We start from the raw sequence: 18,053 nt of genomic DNA, 5'->3' as shown, positions 1-18,053 counted from the left end.
AATATGGGTCAAATTATCTAGGCGGAGCACTTCGTTCAAAGAAAAACGCAACAGAATTGTTTGCGTTGAACAAAGACAATGGTGCCTGCAGACATCGAATGTGTATTGTGGATAAAAAATGGCCAGTGGGGTGGGACAATTTTTCTTGAATTAAGTGTTTATGGGAAAAGTTCACGAATTTTTTCTTACCCTGTAGTCAGATTTATTTGCTTGTTTTAAGCATAAAATAACAGGAGAAGAAATTGTGTAGGGGGAGCAGAGGGTTTTTTTTCGTTCAAAGAAAAGCAGCGTGGCACGAATGAATGTTTGGCTGAAATGCTATCGTAATTTCCCCCTTAATTTTCCTTACAAACATGAAACCAGAGAGAAGGGTCAGTTGGCATCGAATTGCACCTTGTATTCGGTGATTGATTGAGGAAAAATATGCGTATGTGTATATATATACTTGTTTTGTTGAACAGAGACAATGGCCGCGTGCTCCAGCGTCACCTATATGCCTATTTCACAAAATGGCGGCTTTGACCGGAAGTAGGGAAAACATCGTTCAGGTTGCACCACTACGATGGCCACTCAATATAGTATGGACTGACAGCTGCTTTGTTTTCTCCTACACATTAATTTACTTGTAAAAATAACAATAACAGATATTGTCGATTGGTGTTATATTATTTTTTTAGCATTTCGTATTATCAAAATATATCATATGTTAGACAGCTTATCAATTTTAAATAAAATAACGAGACATACATAACTATTCGTGTCTGCTCCCGTTTATTGTAATGAGTGTGCACATTTGGAGAAATACTTAGACATTTTACTTCTTATTTCTTTAGACTGAATAATTATTTCTTATTAATTCCAAAGTATGCGACCCGATGATCTAATCGTGGTGTATGTGCTATTCCTCGTTTGTTTGCCTGCATCCATTGCTTTACGGCTTGCTTGTTGCGTTTAAATGCACATTTGATTTCTTTACCAGCATTGGATTTAGACCATTCAATGAGAAGAGTTAACAGCGTTTATTATGATTGATAAGCCCTCAACGGAGAATGAGGTCGGCATACATTAAAAGCCTTATTTTGTTTTTATCGTGTGCCTTCCAAAATGTATGCGACGAAACTTAAATCACGCAAAATATGAATGGTAACTAGACGTGCTTGTTGTGTGCAAGGAGTGCATTTATTTGTAAACTTTTGCTAAATCAAAATGGTTTATTTGTATTTGCTTTTTACCTGGGTTTTATCAGGTTCGCAGTCGGGACATTTTTAATCCATAGTGTATGCATAATTAATTTCAAAGAAATAAGAAGTAAAATGTGTAAGTATTCCTCAAAATGTGCTTTGGACTAAGTCCCCCGTCATCACAGCAAACGGGAGCAGACCCGAATAGGTATGGCTAGTTATTTTATTAAAAATTTCCAGCCGTCTGTAAATTTATGTTTGAAAGAAAAAAGTAAATTAATATCTTACTTACTGTTTTTGTCTTGTTTTCTAGTGAATATCTGACAATGCTTAAATGGAGATACATTTACTTGGTAAGCAAAGTGGCTTAAGATATTATGTATTGTAATAGAAAATTGTTATAAAAACGTTTTGTTTTTGCTGGGAATTCTTGTATATATTTCACAGCTATATAATTAATTATAATAACGCACTTTTTGTTGATAAACATGTTAAAAAATACATTAACACATAATAATGTGGCAACAAATCAAATGTGCATTTAAATGCAACAAGCAAAAATAAATAAATAAAGCAAATGCACGGAAAAGAAACGAGGAATAAAAGAAACACCGCGATTAAAAAAATCAGATCGCATACTTTGTAAAATAATTGAAATAAATTATAAAAATCAACAGGTTTATATTTAAAACAAATAAAAAATATCTGCCAGCGGGGTAAGAAAAATAAACTTAATTCTAGTTTCAACTTAATTCAATAATAAACTCAATTTAGGTTTATTTTTCTTACCCCACTGGCAGATATTTTTACTTGTTTTAAGCCTTAACCTATTACATTTTAGAATTTATTTCAGTAAACAAGACTTAAATTCTAAGCCACTTTGCTTATTAAGTAAATGTATCTCGATTTAAGAATTATTTTTTAACTCGAAAACATTAAGAAAATACTAAGTAAACGAACAAATTGGGATGTTCAAAACACTTAAATATTTTTTTTCACTCTACCCTTCATATTACAGCTGTCGAAAAACCACAGCAACGTTGACAGACCCGGAAGCCATGATACATTAGCAGTTTTTAAAATAAGTTAAATCTAGAATCCTTATTGGTTTTAGATACTTTAAAGAAATGAATGATCTTCTTTCTTTTGAATTGATTTGGTATTATGGAGGAGCTCTGTGTCTGGTTATTGAAGATGATTTGTTCTTTGCTCCTATGTTGGCTTATTTTTTTGTTATTTCCGTTACTATATATATTTTTTTCTTTGTTTTTTCTGATTTGAGGTTATGAAAATGTTTTAATTTGTAATAAAGGTTTTTTGAAAATTCTAAATTCTCTCTATCTCTCTCTCTCTCTCTCTCTCTCATGAGCGTGGATCAGATCCTGCATTAAAACATGAACTTCTGATTTGCTAGCTCAACGTTCTACCTCTGGGTTATACAATGAGAACGTATAGAGTTAAATGCCCGCTAGCCTCCACCCCAAAAGCCAGCGCCTTCGCCGGCTCCCCCTTTGGCTGCGTCTATTCCGGTATCGCTTCTCGGCCTTTTGGCTAAGATCAAGTGTAGTATCTGTTCTTATCAGTTTAATGTCTGATACGTCTCCTATCCGGGGACTATATGTTAAATGGATTTTTGACCTTCGGAAATGGAAGCGGAGCTTGCTCCTTCCACTCCATGCATCAACATGGTATTGCAGTGTTTCCATGAATGGTGCGCTCCCCATCTCGGGGATAAATAAGTCAAGTATAAAAAAAAGAATTTGCTTCTTTTGTGCGTGAATGACGGTGTTTTTTCTAATCCGTGTGTTTTAAAATTGCTGTGATTTCGTTGACTTTATTGGTTTAACGAAAAGCTTGCGTGGAAATGAACACGCTGATAAAGAAATGTTTTTGTAATGTATTTAATTAATTTCTTTACAAGTTTGCGGAGGTGATACGAGGACGAATTAAACATCCTCGACACAGCTGAAGGCGCAACAAAAGCGAACGAGACCGATTGGAATGTTAAAAACACCTGAAAACTTTTTTCACTACCCTTCATACTACAGCTGTCGAAAAACCACAGCAACGTCGACAGACCTGGAAGCATAGCTGTACTTGTTTAACTCACAACGACAACGGGTAAGTCATTGAGCCCTGTGTTTTTATTTATCCACGTTCTAAAATTGCTATGCTTTCGTTGTTTCTTGATTGCTCTGTACATTTTTTTTTGTTTCTATTCCACGTAAAGTTACTTTGTAATAACGAAACCATATATTTGAATGCGCAATTTAAATCCATTTGATTTAAATTGTTTCACATATTTCACTCTACACGGTTCAACCGGGCTGGAAACGGAATAAAAACAGGGTAGATCTCGAAGAATGTTTGGTCTCAGACGTGGCTTCGTGCGCTTTCCACCTGGTCACACACAGTAAATGAAATGTTAGTCGGACGGCCTCCGGGGGCGCCGTCGATGTGATCGGTCACAGGAAGATGCGGCCGTCTGGCCTCAAAGGGTGTCGCTCATACTTACCTGGCAGGGGAGACACCATGATCATGAAGGTGGTTCACCCAGGGCGAGGCTCAGCCATTGCACTCCGGTTGGGCTGACCCTTTGCGAATTCCCCAAATGTGGGAATCTCGACTGCAAAATTTCTGATAGTGGGGGACTGCGTTCGCGCTCTCCCCTGACTTTGTGTTAAAAATAGATTCGCTTGTCGTTTTACGTAAAATCCAAGAGACGTCTAACCACGGCCCAAGAATACATTAGTCATCAAAAAAGCGGCTATTCAACGACTACATAACTTTTAATAGACAGCGAATAAGTGTCTAGGCTAAAACAAGGCTTAATTTGGGCTGTCAGTGAAAATCTAATAGCCGTTTGACCATTCCAAACGAATAGACTAGCCATTAAATAGAACCACAATCAAACGGCTACATGTCTAAGAGCACAAAATAATGCTTAGATGATTCTTTTACTTCCAATATAAGAGGTTCTCGGGAATGGCAATCATCCAAACTAATAAATTATAAAGGCTTTTATAAGAAAATGACAACAGTTAAACAACCTAGACAGCGTTGGGCAATACAAAATGCTAATAAATACAAGACAAATTGAAATATTGTACATGCATGTACATTAAACAAGCCAACAAATCTGCCAATGGGCTACGACAATTTTTCTTGAATTAAGTGTTTATATCTAGATTTGTTTCTTACCCCTTTGGCAGATTTATTTGCTTGTTTTAAGCCCAAATTCTGAGTTTTTTCTCCCTAAAGGCTAGGTTTATTTTCTTAGGGCATTTTGCTCATCAAAAAATGCATCTTATTTTAAGACTTTCTAGATATTTGTATAGTTAAAACAGTTCGAAATAACAAGTAAGAAATGATTTTTTGCAATGTATTCATTCATTCGCTACCCTTCATACTACAGCTGTCGAAAAACCACAGCAACGTCGACAGACCTGGAAGCGTAGCTGTATTTGTTTAACTCACAAAGACAACGGGTAAAGTATTTTCTTGATTACCTAAATGACTTGCTGTAGGAAAATAAGTTTAGGTTTAAGGGGGGAAATACAGTTTAAAGGGATATTTCAATTTATGATGATAATTCTGTCATCATTTACTCATGCATACAGGCTTACAACAACACGAGGATTAGTTTTTTTCTGAGTAACACAAAAGAAGGTATTTTGAGGAATGATGGTAAACCCACAGCAGATAGTCACCATTGACTTCCATAGTAGGAATAAAAAAATATGATGGAATTTAATAGGTACCATCAACCGTGTGCTAACCATCACTTTGCAAAATATTTTCTTCATCATTTATCACGATACTTCCAAAATATTTTTTCCTACTAAGTCAATATTTCATTATTTGCTTTACAAGCTTAAAAATGATGGTGACAGGATTACATGGTAATCACAAACAGGTAAACAAGTAAAATAATCACTATTTACTTTTAAAAGCATTTTGAAAATTGCTTGCTTATGCTGGGAGTAAAGGTATTTCATGCAAAAGGTATTTCCTCTTTAAAAGGTAATGTATGCTTCTTTTAAAGCTGACACATTTGCCACATTAAAATAACAGAAATGTGTACTGTTTAAACTTTTTGGAGCCGGTGTGTCTGTGTTCTTGGGGCACACATCTACATGTAAAAGCAGAATTGCTTATTATTCTTCTCTATTTCTTGTATAGGTCAATTATGAGTGAAGAACCGTTCACCAAATGAAGACCGCAGCCAGGTGACGGGATCCTGTGGTAATCACAAACAGGTAAACCAGTAAAATAATCATCATTTAATGTTAAAATAATTTTGAAAATTGAAGTTCTGTGTGTTCTTATTGTACTTTATTTATTTCTGCAGGTAAGCACCATACCGTAAGCTTCATTCCCTTTATAACAGGTAAGGTTCATACTGTTTTATTCTTTTGTACTGTTTTATTCGTACTGTTTTAAATCATTCAGTAAATGCAAAGTTAAACTGATGTGTTTTTAATCTAGATTTAAAAGTGTCTACTGTTGAAGCACATCTGATCTCTTCTGAAAGCTGATAATAACTGAATGCTGAGGCACCTTGTTTTGAGTGAACCCTTGTTTTTTTCTAAATGACCTGATCCTATTGATCCGAGTAATCGGTTTCATATTCGATTAGCATATCTGTCATGTATTGTAGCCATGAAGTGGTTTTTAAACAAGAAACAGTACTTTTTAAATCCATTGACCATTGCAATAATCGGCCCTGCTGGTGATGAAAGCATGAACAAGTTTCTCTAAGTCCTGTCTTGAGACAAAACCTCTAATTCTGGCAATATTTCTGAGATGGTAGTAAAAGCAGAATTCCTTATTATTTTTCTCTATCTCAGGCTCTACGGCATATATGTCATGATTTTATTTGTCTATTTATATGTCTATTTACAAGGACTGCCTTGGCCAAATGTTATTGTTAATTAATATTGAAGCAGTTATTTAACATAGGTCCTTTGAGTAGTGATTTGTGTAATGATCCATATATCTATTTTTATGTATATTTTTAACTTAGGAATGTGATTTTAAAGCTCATATTTGTTATTGTATGACACCTCTCATGTTATGAAAGTAAAAAATAAATGTATTTTCTGATGTCTTGCATTTCTGTTTTTAAACTGTTAATCCTTATCAAGTGCTATACATTAGAAAGTGGATATAGAGTGAAATGCACACGGTGAATAATGAACGCAGACCTTCAGTGCCGGACCTCTGACCCGCTAACCTCCATCCCGACAGCCAGCGCCTTCTCCGGATGCCATTGCGGTATCGCTTCTCGGCTTTTTGGGTAAGATCGAGTGGACACCGGGGACTACACGTTTAAATGGATTTTTGACCTTCGGCTATGGAAGCGAGGCTTGTTCCGTCCACTCCGTGCATCGACTCTGGCGCTTTCCGGGGACAAATAAGGTGAGTTTAAAATCAGAGTTTGCTTCTTTAGTGCGTGGTTGCCAGTTTGTTTGCCAGTCCGTGGTCCATAATACGTTCCGCGTTCGTGGTCTCTCCATCGCTCAGTACTTTTCTGTGTTTCTATTTTACGTAAAGCTAACACCAAAACGATTGTGGAAGGCGCTATATAGATTGTTCTCAAAGAAAAAAAAACGAGAAACAAACCCATGTGAATATGGGTCAAATTATCTAGGCGGAGCACTTCGTTCAAAGAAAAACGCAACAGAATTGTTTGCGTTGAACAAAGACAATGGTGCCTGCAGACATCGAATGTGTATTGTGGATAAAAAATGGCCAGTGGGGTGGGACAATTTTTCTTGAATTAAGTGTTTATGGGAAAAGTTCACGAATTTTTTCTTACCCTGTAGTCAGATTTATTTGCTTGTTTTAAGCATAAAATAACAGGAGAAGAAATTGTGTAGGGGGAGCAGAGGGTTTTTTTTCGTTCAAAGAAAAGCAGCGTGGCACGAATGAATGTTTGGCTGAAATGCTATCGTAATTTCCCCCTTAATTTTCCTTACAAACATGAAACCAGAGAGAAGGGTCAGTTGGCATCGAATTGCACCTTGTATTCGGTGATTGATTGAGGAAAAATATGCGTATGTGTATATATATACTTGTTTTGTTGAACAGAGACAATGGCCGCGTGCTCCAGCGTCACCTATATGCCTATTTCACAAAATGGCGGCTTTGACCGGAAGTAGGGAAAACATCGTTCAGGTTGCACCACTACGATGGCCACTCAATATAGTATGGACTGACAGCTGCTTTGTTTTCTCCTACACATGAATTTACTTGTAAAAATAACAATAACAGATATTGTCGATTGGTGTTATATTATTTTTTTAGCATTTCGTATTATCAAAATATATCATATGTTAGACAGCTTATCAATTTTAAATAAAATAACGAGACATACATAACTATTCGTGTCTGCTCCCGTTTATTGTAATGAGTGTGCACATTTGGAGAAATACTTAGACATTTTACTTCTTATTTCTTTAGACTGAATAATTATTTCTTATTAATTCCAAAGTATGCGACCCGATGATCTAATCGTGGTGTATGTGCTATTCCTCGTTTGTTTGCCTGCATCCATTGCTTTACGGCTTGCTTGTTGCGTTTAAATGCACATTTGATTTCTTTACCAGCATTGGATTTAGACCATTCAATGAGAAGAGTTAACAGCGTTTATTATGATTGATAAGCCCTCAACGGAGAATGAGGTCGGCATACATTAAAAGCCTTATTTTGTTTTTATCGTGTGCCTTCCAAAATGTATGCGACGAAACTTAAATCACGCAAAATATGAATGGTAACTAGACGTGCTTGTTGTGTGCAAGGAGTGCATTTATTTGTAAACTTTTGCTAAATCAAAATGGTTTATTTGTATTTGCTTTTTACCTGGGTTTTATCAGGTTCGCAGTCGGGACATTTTTAATCCATAGTGTATGCATAATTAATTTCAAAGAAATAAGAAGTAAAATGTGTAAGTATTCCTCAAAATGTGCTTTGGACTAAGTCCCCCGTCATCACAGCAAACGGGAGCAGACCCGAATAGGTATGGCTAGTTATTTTATTAAAAATTTCCAGCCGTCTGTAAATTTATGTTTGAAAGAAAAAAGTAAATTAATATCTTACTTACTGTTTTTGTCTTGTTTTCTAGTGAATATCTGACAATGCTTAAATGGAGATACATTTACTTGGTAAGCAAAGTGGCTTAAGATATTATGTATTGTAATAGAAAATTGTTATAAAAACGTTTTGTTTTTGCTGGGAATTCTTGTATATATTTCACAGCTATATAATTAATTATAATAACGCACTTTTTGTTGATAAACATGTTAAAAAATACATTAACACATAATAATGTGGCAACAAATCAAATGTGCATTTAAATGCAACAAGCAAAAATAAATAAATAAAGCAAATGCACGGAAAAGAAACGAGGAATAAAAGAAACACCGCGATTAAAAAAATCAGATCGCATACTTTGTAAAATAATTGAAATAAATTATAAAAATCAACAGGTTTATATTTAAAACAAATAAAAAATATCTGCCAGCGGGGTAAGAAAAATAAACTTAATTCTAGTTTCAACTTAATTCAATAATAAACTCAATTTAGGTTTATTTTTCTTACCCCACTGGCAGATATTTTTACTTGTTTTAAGCCTTAACCTATTACATTTTAGAATTTATTTCAGTAAACAAGACTTAAATTCTAAGCCACTTTGCTTATTAAGTAAATGTATCTCGATTTAAGAATTATTTTTTAACTCGAAAACATTAAGAAAATACTAAGTAAATGAACAAATTGGGATGTTCAAAACACTTAAATATTTTTTTTCACTCTACCCTTCATATTACAGCTGTCGAAAAACCACAGCAACGTTGACAGACCCGGAAGCCATGATACATTAGCAGTTTTTAAAATAAGTTAAATCTAGAATCCTTATTGGTTTTAGATACTTTAAAGCAATGAATGATCTTCTTTCTTTTGAATTGATTTGGTATTATGGAGGAGCTCTGTGTCTGGTTATTGAAGATGATTTGTTCTTTGCTCCTATGTTGGCTTATTTTTTTGTTATTTCCGTTACTATATATATTTTTTTCTTTGTTTTTTCTGATTTGAGGTTATGAAAATGTTTTAATTTGTAATAAAGGTTTTTTGAAAATTCTAAATTCTCTCTATCTCTCTCTCTCTCTCTCTCTCTCTCTCATGAGCGTGGATCAGATCCTGCATTAAAACATGAACTTCTGATTTGCTAGCTCAACGTTCTACCTCTGGGTTATACAATGAGAACGTATAGAGTTAAATGCCCGCTAGCCTCCACCCCAAAAGCCAGCGCCTTCGCCGGCTCCCCCTTTGGCTGCGTCTATTCCGGTATCGCTTCTCGGCCTTTTGGCTAAGATCAAGTGTAGTATCTGTTCTTATCAGTTTAATGTCTGATACGTCTCCTATCCGGGGACTATATGTTAAATGGATTTTTGACCTTCGGAAATGGAAGCGGAGCTTGCTCCTTCCACTCCATGCATCAACATGGTATTGCAGTGTTTCCATGAATGGTGCGCTCCCCATCTCGGGGATAAATAAGTCAAGTATAAAAAAAAGAATTTGCTTCTTTTGTGCGTGAATGACGGTGTTTTTTCTAATCCGTGTGTTTTAAAATTGCTGTGATTTCGTTGACTTTATTGGTTTAACGAAAAGCTTGCGTGTAAATGAACACGCTGATAAAGAAATGTTTTTGTAATGTATTTAATTAATTTCTTTACAAGTTTGCGGAGGTGATACGAGGACGAATTAAACATCCTCGACACAGCTGAAGGCGCAACAAAAGCGAACGAGACCGATTGGAATGTTAAAAACACCTGAAAACTTTTTTCACTACCCTTCATACTACAGCTGTCGAAAAACCACAGCAACGTCGACAGACCTGGAAGCATAGCTGTACTTGTTTAACTCACAACGACAACGGGTAAGTCATTGAGCCCTATGTTTTTATTTATCCACGTTCTAAAATTGCTATGCTTTCGTTGTTTCTTGATTGCTCTGTACATTTTTTTTTGTTTCTATTCCACGTAAAGTTACTTTGTAATAACGAAACCATATATTTGAATGCGCAATTTAAATCCATTTGATTTAAATTGTTTCACATATTTCACTCTACACGGTTCAACCGGGCTGGAAACGGAATAAAAACAGGGTAGATCTCGAAGAATGTTTGGTCTCAGACGTGGCTTCGTGCGCTTTCCACCTGGTCACACACAGTAAATGAAATGTTAGTCGGACGGCCTCCGGGGGCGCCGTCGATGTGATCGGTCACAGGAAGATGCGGCCGTCTGGCCTCAAAGGGTGTCGCTCATACTTACCTGGCAGGGGAGACACCATGATCATGAAGGTGGTTCACCCAGGGCGAGGCTCAGCCATTGCACTCCGGTTGGGCTGACCCTTTGCGAATTCCCCAAATGTGGGAATCTCGACTGCAAAATTTCTGATAGTGGGGGACTGCGTTCGCGCTCTCCCCTGACTTTGTGTTAAAAATAGATTCGCTTGTCGTTTTACGTAAAATCCAAGAGACGTCTAACCACGGCCCAAGAATACATTAGTCATCAAAAAAGCGGCTATTCAACGACTACATAACTTTTAATAGACAGCGAATAAGTGTCTAGGCTAAAACAAGGCTTAATTTGGGCTGTCAGTGAAAATCTAATAGCCGTTTGACCATTCCAAACGAATAGACTAGCCATTAAATAGAACCACAATCAAACGGCTACATGTCTAAGAGCACAAAATAATGCTTAGATGATTCTTTTACTTCCAATATAAGAGGTTCTCGGGAATGGCAATCATCCAAACTAATAAATTATAAAGGCTTTTATAAGAAAATGACAACAGTTAAACAACCTAGACAGCGTTGGGCAATACAAAATGCTAATAAATACAAGACAAATTGAAATATTGTACATGCATGTACATTAAACAAGCCAACAAATCTGCCAATGGGCTACGACAATTTTTCTTGAATTAAGTGTTTATATCTAGATTTGTTTCTTACCCCTTTTGCAGATTTATTTGCTTGTTTTAAGCCCAAATTCTGAGTTTTTTCTCCCTAAAGGCTAGGTTTATTTTCTTAGGGCATTTTGCTCATCAAAAAATGCATCTTATTTTAAGACTTTCTAGATATTTGTATAGTTAAAACAGTTCGAAATAACAAGTAAGAAATGATTTTTTGCAATGTATTCATTCATTCGCTACCCTTCATACTACAGCTGTCGAAAAACCACAGCAACGTCGACAGACCTGGAAGCGTAGCTGTATTTGTTTAACTCACAAAGACAACGGGTAAAGTATTTTCTTGATTACCTAAATGACTTGCTGTAGGAAAATAAGTTTAGGTTTAAGGGGGGAAATACAGTTTAAAGGGATATTTCAATTTATGATGATAATTCTGTCATCATTTACTCATGCATACAGGCTTACAACAACACGAGGATTAGTTTTTTTCTGAGTAACACAAAAGAAGGTATTTTGAGGAATGATGGTAAACCCACAGCAGATAGTCACCATTGACTTCCATAGTAGGAATAAAAAAATATGATGGAATTTAATAGGTACCATCAACCGTGTGCTAACCATCACTTTGCAAAATATTTTCTTCATCATTTATCACGATACTTCCAAAATATTTTTTCCTACTAAGTCAATATTTCATTATTTGCTTTACAAGCTTAAAAATGATGGTGACAGGATTCCATGGTAATCACAAACAGGTAAACAAGTAAAATAATCACTATTTACTTTTAAAAGCATTTTGAAAATTGCTTGCTTATGCTGGGAGTAAAGGTATTTCATGCAAAAGGTATTTCCTCTTTAAAAGGTAATGTATGCTTCTTTTAAAGCTGACACATTTGCCACATTAAAATAACAGAAATGTGTACTGTTTAAACTTTTTGGAGCCGGTGTGTCTGTGTTCTTGGGGCACACATCTACATGTAAAAGCAGAATTGCTTATTATTCTTCTCTATTTCTTGTATAGGTCAATTATGAGTGAAGAACCGTTCACCAAATGAAGACCGCAGCCAGGTGACGGGATCCTGTGGTAATCACAAACAGGTAAACCAGTAAAATAATCATCATTTAATGTTAAAATAATTTTGAAAATTGAAGTTCTGTGTGTTCTTATTGTACTTTATTTATTTCTGCAGGTAAGCACCATACCGTAAGCTTCATTCCCTTTATAACAGGTAAGGTTCATACTGTTTTATTCTTTTGTACTGTTTTATTCGTACTGTTTTAAATCATTCAGTAAATGCAAAGTTAAACTGATGTGTTTTTAATCTAGATTTAAAAGTGTCTACTGTTGAAGCACATCTGATCTCTTCTGAAAGCTGATAATAACTGAATGCTGAGGCACCTTGTTTTGAGTGAACCCTTGTTTTTTCTAAATGACCTGATCCTATTGATCCGAGTAATCGGTTTCATATTCGATTAGCATATCTGTCATGTATTGTAGCCATGAAGTGGTTTTTAAACAAGAAACAGTACTTTTTAAATCCATTGACCATTGCAATAATCGGCCCTGCTGGTGATGAAAGCATGAACAAGTTTCTCTAAGTCCTGTCTTGAGACAAAACCTCTAATTCTGGCAATATTTCTGAGATGGTAGTAAAAGCAGAATTCCTTATTATTTTTCTCTATCTCAGGCTCTACGGCATATATGTCATGATTTTATTTGTCTATTTATATGTCTATTTACAAGGACTGCCTTGGCCAAATGTTATTGTTAATTAATATTGAAGCAGTTATTTAACATAGGTCCTTTGAGTAGTGATTTGTGTAATGATCCATATATCTATTTTTATGTATATTTTTAACTTAGGAATGTGATTTTAAAGCTCATATTTGTTATTGTATGACACCTCTCATGTTATGAAAGTAAAAAATAAATGTATTTTCTGATGTCTTGCATTTCTGTTTTTAAACTGTTAATCCTTATCAAGTGCTATACATTAGAAAGTGGATATAGAGTGAAATGCACACGGTGAATAATGAACGCAGACCTTCAGTGCCGGACCTCTGACCCGCTAACCTCCATCCCGACAGCCAGCGCCTTCTCCGGATGCCATTGCGGTATCGCTTCTCGGCTTTTTGGGTAAGATCGAGTGGACACCGGGGACTACACGTTTAAATGGATTTTTGACCTTCGGCTATGGAAGCGAGGCTTGTTCCGTCCACTCCGTGCATCGACTCTGGCGCTTTCCGGGGACAAATAAGGTGAGTTTAAAATCAGAGTTTGCTTCTTTAGCGCGTGGTTGCCAGTTTGTTTGCCAGTCCGTGGTCCATAATACGTTCCGCGTTCGTGGTCTCTCCATCGCTCAGTACTTTTCTGTGTTTCTATTTTACGTAAAGCTAACACCAAAACGATTGTGGAAGGCGCTATATAGATTGTTCTCAAAGAAAAAAAAACGAGAAACAAACCCATGTGAATATGGGTCAAATTATCTAGGCGGAGCACTTCGTTCAAAGAAAAACGCAACAGAATTGTTTGCGTTGAACAAAGACAATGGTGCCTGCAGACATCGAATGTGTATTGTGGATAAAAAATGGCCAGTGGGGTGGGACAATTTTTCTTGAATTAAGTGTTTATGGGAAAAGTTCACGAATTTTTTCTTACCCTGTAGTCAGATTTATTTGCTTGTTTTAAGCATAAAATAACAGGAGAAGAAATTGTGTAGGGGGAGCAGAGGGTTTTTTTTCGTTCAAAGAAAAGCAGCGTGGCACGAATGAATGTTTGGCTGAAATGCTATCGTAATTTCCCCCTTAATTTTCCTTACAAACATGAAACCAGAGAGAAGGGTCAGTTGGCATCGAATTGCACCTTGTATTCGGTGATTGATTGAGGAAAAATATGCGTATGTGTATATATATACTTGTTTTGTTGAACAGAGACAATGGCCGCGTGCTCCAGCGTCACCTATATGCCTATTTCACAAAATGGCGGCTTTGACCGGAAGTAGGGAAAACATCGTTCAGGTTGCACCACTACGATGGCCACTCAATATAGTATGGACTGACAGCTGCTTTGTTTTCTCCTACACATGAATTTACTTGTAAAAATAACAATAACAGATATTGTCGATTGGTGTTATATTATTTTTTTAGCATTTCGTATTATCAAAATATATCATATGTTAGACAGCTTATCAATTTTAAATAAAATAACGAGACATACATAACTATTCGTGTCTGCTCCCGTTTATTGTAATGAGTGTGCACATTTGGAGAAATACTTAGACATTTTACTTCTTATTTCTTTAGACTGAATAATTATTTCTTATTAATTCCAAAGTATGCGACCCGATGATCTAATCGTGGTGTATGTGCTATTCCTCGTTTGTTTGCCTGCATCCATTGCTTTACGGCTTGCTTGTTGCGTTTAAATGCACATTTGATTTCTTTACCAGCATTGGATTTAGACCATTCAATGAGAAGAGTTAACAGCGTTTATTATGATTGATAAGCCCTCAACGGAGAATGAGGTCGGCATACATTAAAAGCCTTATTTTGTTTTTATCGTGTGCCTTCCAAAATGTATGCGACGAAACTTAAATCACGCAAAATATGAATGGTAACTAGACGTGCTTGTTGTGTGCAAGGAGTGCATTTATTTGTAAACTTTTGCTAAATCAAAATGGTTTATTTGTATTTGCTTTTTACCTGGGTTTTATCAGGTTCGCAGTCGGGACATTTTTAATCCATAGTGTATGCATAATTAATTTCAAAGAAATGAGAAGTAAAATGTGTAAGTATTCCTCAAAATGTGCTTTGGACTAAGTCCCCCGTCATCACAGCAAACGGGAGCAGACCCGAATAGGTATGGCTAGTTATTTTATTAAAAATTTCCAGCCGTCTGTAAATTTATGTTTGAAAGAAAAAAGTAAATTAATATCTTACTTACTGTTTTTGTCTTGTTTTCTAGTGAATATCTGACAATGCTTAAATGGAGATACATTTACTTGGTAAGCAAAGTGGCTTAAGATATTATGTATTGTAATAGAAAATTGTTATAAAAACGTTTTGTTTTTGCTGGGAATTCTTGTATATATTTCACAGCTATATAATTAATTATAATAACGCACTTTTTGTTGATAAACATGTTAAAAAATACATTAACACATAATAATGTGGCAACAAATCAAATGTGCATTTAAATGCAACAAGCAAAAATAAATAAATAAAGCAAATGCACGGAAAAGAAACGAGGAATAAAAGAAACACCGCGATTAAAAAAATCAGATCGCATACTTTGTAAAATAATTGAAATAAATTATAAAAATCAACAGGTTTATATTTAAAACAAATAAAAAATATCTGCCAGCGGGGTAAGAAAAATAAACTTAATTCTAGTTTCAACTTAATTCAATAATAAACTCAATTTAGGTTTATTTTTCTTACCCCACTGGCAGATATTTTTACTTGTTTTAAGCCTTAACCTATTACATTTTAGAATTTATTTCAGTAAACAAGACTTAAATTCTAAGCCACTTTGCTTATTAAGTAAATGTATCTCGATTTAAGAATTATTTTTTAACTCGAAAACATTAAGAAAATACTAAGTAAACGAACAAATTGGGATGTTCAAAACACTTAAATATTTTTTTTCACTCTACCCTTCATATTACAGCTGTCGAAAAACCACAGCAACGTTGACAGACCCGGAAGCCATGATACATTAGCAGTTTTTAAAATAAGTTAAATCTAGAATCCTTATTGGTTTTAGATACTTTAAAGCAATGAATGATCTTCTTTCTTTTGAATTGATTTGGTATTATGGAGGAGCTCTGTGTCTGGTTATTGAAGATGATTTGTTCTTTGCTCCTATGTTGGCTTATTTTTTTGTTATTTCCGTTACTATATATATATTTTTCTTTGTTTTTTCTGATTTGAGGTTATGAAAATGTTTTAATTTGTAATAAAGGTTTTTTGAAAATTCTAAATTCTCTCTATCTCTCTCTCTCTCTCTCTCTCTCTCATGAGCGTGGATCAGATCCTGCATTAAAACATGAACTTCTGATTTGCTAGCTCAACGTTCTACCTCTGGGTTATACAATGAGAACGTATAGAGTTAAATGCCCGCTAGCCTCCACCCCAAAAGCCAGCGCCTTCGCCGGCTCCCCCTTTGGCTGCGTCTATTCCGGTATCGCTTCTCGGCCTTTTGGCTAAGATCAAGTGTCTGGCCACAAGGGGGAGTGATCGCCTCATTGCAGGTTTCTGGGTTTTTGCTTACCTATAGCTTAAACCACATATCTGTGAAGAGGTATATATTGCTTTTGCTTTTGCTTGCTTTTTTCGCTTGCTTTTGCTTTTACTTATTTATTTTTCAGGTTTTAAAGAAGACTCTGTATTTGTGCAACGATCGTTTTAAGGTAAGTTTGAATTTTTAAATTGTTTATTGGTTTTAGTGTGTTTTAGTATATTTTAAGCTGTTGGTGCCTCCAACATGTCGGCTGCTCGTGCCGGCGTGCGGAGGCACCACAGCGTGCGGTTTATATTTAAAGAAGTTGAGGGTAAGCTCCTGGGGATGTCACGTCTTGACTTCTCCAGGAAGTTTGTCCAAAAAGCCCTCAACTTCAAAGCTACAGATATTAATTGTTTGATGACGTTGCCTTTTAACAAAGGCTTTGATTTGAGTTTTAATAGTGCTTCATTGCTTATTGATTTCTGGCAAAGATTTGAGGTTGTAAAGGCCCAGTTTTCTATGTTTACTGTGGAAAGGCTTTCTGATAACACACTTAAAACTGTGATTGTCAGGATGTTTAATGAAACAGTGACTGGAGAAGACATTTGTGTTTGGCTGGGTAGATTTTGCACTGTTCGTGGCCCGCCTATCAAAGTGCTTGATGAGGATGGCATTTGGAACTGCTCCTGGCGAATTCCCATCAAACAATGGGAGGACGCTGGGGGCTACCTAGGCCTGAGACATCTGCCTTCAATGATTGTGCTGGGAGAAAACAGGGGCTACATTCACTATCAGGGGATGCCCAAACTGTGTAGGAAGTGTGGAAGTATGGGGCATCTCGCTGAAGCATGCCAGGAATTAATATGTGGGAAGTGCAGAGAAACTGGTCATACTTTTGAAGAATGTACCAATGGCAGGAGGTGCAATCTTTGTGGAGATTCAAACCATCTCTACAGAGATTGCCCAAAAAGCTTTGCCAACAAGCTTAAGGCACCCAAGATGGCCGCCCCACATGGCCAACAAACACAAGAACAAAGGGAGGAGGAGGCGGTCCCTGAGGTTTTGGCGGGAAATTCAAAATCCCAGCCAGCTTCAGGGATTGGGCAAGATGGAGGATGTGGGGTGGCCCCAGGGGCGGAGTCAAATGTTTTAAAGGAACTTGGGGAGGAAGAGAAAGACAATGAAAGTGATGAAACAGTTTCCAGCATGATCACTGTGCCTGAGGTGAGTACTGATTCTAGTGGGAGTAAAACCGATTGTTCACTCCCAAGTGCTCAAGTGCAGAAAAGGCCTGCGGGATCTCCTTTGTCCAAGACAGAGGAGAAAAAGCTTCGGGCCACACAGCAACCAAATAGTTCCTCTTTGGAAGATCTGGATCGTGTGTGGCCCCAAGAATCCCCCAATGAGGTCTCTTTTCTTCAAATTAGGCTAAGAACATCATCGCCCAAGGAGCCACAAGAGAGTGTCTCTGTGGTTCCTCTGGAACAAATTGTCTGCTCTCCTGTCTCCAATACCGTGGGGATAAAGGAAGAGCAAGTTTCCCAAGAAATTTTATGATTTTAAATTACCTGTAGTTTTATTTGGATAATGTTTCTCTTTTAAAGTTCATGCTTTTTAAAACCTTACTGCTCATGGCCCTCACTGTCTCTACAATCAATGTGAGAAGTGTG

At 36.2% G+C, this 18,053-nt stretch overlaps 4 non-coding genes across 4 annotated transcripts; all 4 read left to right on the top strand.

Moving 5' to 3' along the window:
- The first annotated feature begins 2,712 nt into the window (after positions 1–2,712).
- Positions 2,713–2,903, top strand: LOC135765189 (U2 spliceosomal RNA). Its single transcript, XR_010540524.1, has one exon. It is a non-coding gene; the product is annotated as a U2 spliceosomal RNA (small nuclear RNA).
- A 785-nt stretch (positions 2,904–3,688) lies between these two features.
- On the top strand, positions 3,689–3,853 carry LOC135765155 (U1 spliceosomal RNA). The gene has a single exon (XR_010540491.1). It is a non-coding gene; the product is annotated as a U1 spliceosomal RNA (small nuclear RNA).
- A 5,676-nt stretch (positions 3,854–9,529) lies between these two features.
- On the top strand, positions 9,530–9,720 carry LOC135765116 (U2 spliceosomal RNA). Its single transcript, XR_010540457.1, has one exon. It is a non-coding gene; the product is annotated as a U2 spliceosomal RNA (small nuclear RNA).
- Positions 9,721–10,505: 785 nt separating this feature from the next.
- LOC135764313 (U1 spliceosomal RNA) lies at positions 10,506–10,670 on the top strand. Its single transcript, XR_010539868.1, has one exon. It is a non-coding gene; the product is annotated as a U1 spliceosomal RNA (small nuclear RNA).
- The last annotated feature ends 7,383 nt before the right edge of the window (positions 10,671–18,053 follow it).

This window comes from Paramisgurnus dabryanus, chromosome 9, assembly GCF_030506205.2.
Source record: "Paramisgurnus dabryanus chromosome 9, PD_genome_1.1, whole genome shotgun sequence".
NCBI lineage: Eukaryota > Metazoa > Chordata > Actinopteri > Cypriniformes > Cobitidae > Paramisgurnus > Paramisgurnus dabryanus.
Note: the sequence above shows the minus strand (reverse complement) of the source record. Positions and strands in the feature narration are given on the sequence as shown.